The following is a 4223-nucleotide window of genomic DNA, read 5'->3' as shown; positions in this document are numbered from 1 at the left end:
TCCCTGTAGCTAGAAATTAAGATATTCCTACAGCACGGTAAACATTGGTAATGTGCTGACTTATGTTATTATTAGACAAATGGGCTGCGTTTGTGTATCCTGATTTTCACAGAAATATTCAGTGATAAACTTATGCACTTTGATTGGTTTAGACAAATGTAATTGGCAGAATTCGAAATACAGTATCAGTGTTGTGACTTATACATACTGTAGGCCCTAAAACATAGGTGTGAATTGACTTTGGTTTTATGTAGCGATACTGCAAATTATTCTAATAGTCAGTATTTTTAGTTTCTGCCAGGCCATCTAGACCCCTCTATGTTATATGAAGTTTCCAGAGGAGAACCTCTGTTATGTGCCTGTCAGTAGCCAGTTGAACCAGATATGCGAAAGCAGCCTGGTTAGTCCAGACTAAATTCAATATCCATATCTTACTGTAATATTTCTCAGACTTTAACTATGCTTCTACACTGTGCCCTACAGAATGGAAGTCTGTTTGATGGTCTGCGGATTTGGAAGCGAAATGTTGACAAGAGATTTGAAGGAGTGGACGACTGTATGATCTGTTTCTCCGTCCTACACGGCACCAACTATCAGTTACCACGGCTTCAATGCAGAACCTGCAAGAAAAAGTTCCACTCAGCTTGCCTAGTAAGTTTTACAGTATCACCAAGCTAAAGGCTACAAAGCAAACCAAAAATTATGAATGTTGCAGAATTTCGTAGGTCTTGCTTTCTTTGTGAATTTACATCATAAAATATATATACTAAAATGTATTATGTTCTCATTATCCAGTAGATATATAAAAAGTTAAAAAATGCTTTACAGATCTATGTGTTTCTGATTCCTGGGATGATTGCTCAGTTTATCTTGATATTTGTGTTTAATATGTTTGAGATTGTAACGAAGAGCTGATGTTTTCTTCCACAGTATAAATGGTTCCAGACAAGCCACAACTCCACCTGTCCTCTGTGTCGTAACCTTTTCTGACGATATCATCCGAGCTTTACTGTGGGCCAGTCAGACTGTGCCAGGTATTACAACTTACAGATAACTAACGCTATCAAGCAAATGGACAGGTGTTATCTATTATAGGCCACACATGGTGACAGGACGTTTAACTTCAGTGTTGCTGATACAGACATGTTACTGCAAGTCCAAGGTGACCTTCCGTCAGTTTAGTTGACCTCTGTCACAACATTCCGATACAAGGTCCTTGGCCTCTGCTGCTGTACCAGGCTTCAGGGTTAAATAAGTGACTTTTGTGTTGCTGTTGACTTCAGGAATGGCTGTGATAGAAAAGTGAATGTTATCATGATTTACCTCGGTCCGAGATTTAAAACTTGATACAGGATTATAATAACTGAAGTTAATGTTAAGAGTTTTATATTTTGCATTGAGAACTGAGCAGTAAACTCTTTTATTCTGAACAATAAATTTCTTTGTTTTATCTTTTCATTTTTGAACACGCATGTAAGTTAATGAGAGCTCCCAAAATTATAGGTAACAAATGACATTATGTACAAAGAGAACTGCCAGGGGCAGCATATCCCTCTGAAAAAGACAAATGCAGGATTTGCGACCAAAAGTGGATTTGTGTTAAAAAGGCCAGGAAACTCATGCACAATGCACAAATTGGTACAATTTGTTTTACAACAAGAGATCCAATGGGCCTGCATCGCTCACCTGGTATTAATCTCACACTTTTAACCTTAAAAGTGGACTTAAATAAACCTACAGGAAAAATAACAGTATTTATGATTATAAGTCATTCAAAAGAACCTGTTAAGGATTTTAACACATTTGACCCCTGCGACCTTGAAAATTGCCCTTCATCTCAGCATGCAACTTGATAAAGATCACCACCGTAGACCTTTTGTTTATTGAGATAAGGTCATTTTAAGGTTTATACACATTTGACCAAATGTGACCTTGAATATAGGTCAATTTCATTTATTTGAACAAAGTTGGAAGCCCTTTATCACAGCATGATACTGGCCAAATATCATCAGCCTGGGCCTTTTGGTTAACAGAAGAAATTGTTTGAAAGATTTTTAAGATATTTTACACGTGACGTTGAATATAGGTGAAGTTAATTCATTTGAACAAACTTGAAAGCGCTTCATCCAAGCATGCTTCTGTCCGAATATCATTATCCTGGGCCTCTTTGTTATTCAGAAGAAGTTGTTTTAAAGTAAAAAGGCGCCTGACAACGCCCCACGTAATAAGTTCACTTGGCCATATGGGCAAGGTGAGCTAATAATTCTATGTGGTAATAAAACCCCTTCTTTGCACACAAAATGCAAATGTTGTACTATCATCCATTTTCAGGTTACAGTGAAGACCATTGGAGTATATAAGCTACGCCTACCTATACACCAAGTTTGAGCTTTGTATGACAATTAGTTTTAGTCATCATTCAGAGTTCTCTATTTAGCAATGGTGACCTTGACCTCTGGCGGCCCGCCCCTTAAATCAATAGGCTAACTTGCAATCGCTATGGTTGCTTTTGCTTATTGTGGATGAAACTGGTCAGACAGAGCAGAAATATTTCCAAATTGAAGAACACTCTTGGACCTAAACTGTGATGAAGTAATAGGCAGAGCTAAGATGCACAATATCGGAATTTTGTAACAAGCATATGACAATATATCAAGAAGTAGATGTTCTTCTTTTTCACGCATATGTGCTTTCGCCTTTTTTTTTGCAGAAATAATGTAAATTTGCAATAATCAGCATTTTAGTTTAGGCCTGGCCCCCTCAACATTCACATAACGATTTTTCCAGAGGTCAGCCTTAGGTCAGATATGATCCTGTTGTTTTTAGCTCACCTGGTCCGAAGGACCATGGTGAGCTTATGCCATGCCATCCTTGTGGGGCGGGGCCCAATAGGGAAATATAGCAAATTCTTTAAAATCCTTCTTCTTCTGTAGGAATGAAATGATTTGTTACATATTTGGTAAGAAGCATCCTTGGGTGAAGGGGAACTAATTTTGTATAAACCGTGGGTCTGGCCCCCCAGGGGCCTGAGGGGCGGGGCCCAATAGGGGAATCATAGCAAATTATTCTTCAAAATCCTTCTTCTGTAGGAATGAAAAAATTGGTTCATATTTGGTTTGGAGCATCCTTGGGTAAAGGGGAACCAATTTTGTGTAAACGATGGGTCTGGCCCCCTGGGGGCTGAGAGGCGGGGACCAATAGGTGAAATATAGCAAATTCTTTAAAATCCTTCTTCTTCTGTAGGAATGCAAGTATTTGTTCCATATTTGGTCTGAAGCATCCTTGGTTCTCTGCATGGAAAGAAAGATCATCAGGGGCTTTATTTAAATTGTAAATTTCAGGACCTCCAAACTATCCATTCTCCCTTGGGTAAACTTAAAGGGTAAAGTTTACTATAGTTTATATAAGGAAATAACACTTTTGGGTATATTTTTACAATTTTCTGTAGGAAATTATTTTTACTTTGTGAGAATCATCCTTGGTAGATGAGGCTACACAATTGTAAAATTGAGATTCCTACCCCAACCCCTGGGGCCAGGGCGGGGCCCCAAAGGGAATATTAACCAATATAACTCAACAATCTACTTCTCCAGACTAAGATGTACTACAGTCATTTTCTCTGCATGGAAATAAAGATCATCAGGGGCTTTATTTAAATTGTAAATTTCAGGACCCCCAAACTATCCGTTCTCCCTTGGGGAGGGGGTTAAGTTTACTATAGTTTATATAGGGAAATAACTTTTGGGTATATTTTGACAATTTTCTGTAGGAAATTATTTTTACTTTGTGAAAATTATCTTTGGAGGGGGATGGGTTCAAATTGTAAAATTGAGATTCCTATCCCAACCCCTGGGGCCAGGGTGGGGCCCCAAAGGGAAACTTAACCAATATTTAACAAGAGGCCCATGGGCCTTAACGGTCACCTGATATATTTATACAGAGAGTTGATTTCGTTTTTTAACATGAACAGAAATATTATTCAAAGTGACAAAAAACAATAAAACCACCTTATTCAATATCAAGCATACAGATTTCAGACTAAAAAGGATTTGAAACTAGCACCTCTGATTCTAAACAAGGAAAATGAAGAAATTTTAGCACACTGACTCCCTTGAGCCCCACCCTACAGCCCTTGGGGGTAGGGCTGGCTCAAAATTTTCAAAGTATCAAACTGTCAACTCAAGGTTATAATTCCAATCAAGTTATTAACATGTAATATTCAA

The sequence above is a fragment of the Mizuhopecten yessoensis genome, unplaced genomic scaffold, assembly GCF_002113885.1.
Source record: "Mizuhopecten yessoensis strain PY_sf001 unplaced genomic scaffold, ASM211388v2 scaffold10643, whole genome shotgun sequence".
NCBI classification, from domain to species: Eukaryota; Metazoa; Mollusca; class Bivalvia; order Pectinida; family Pectinidae; genus Mizuhopecten; species Mizuhopecten yessoensis.
Note: the sequence above shows the minus strand (reverse complement) of the source record.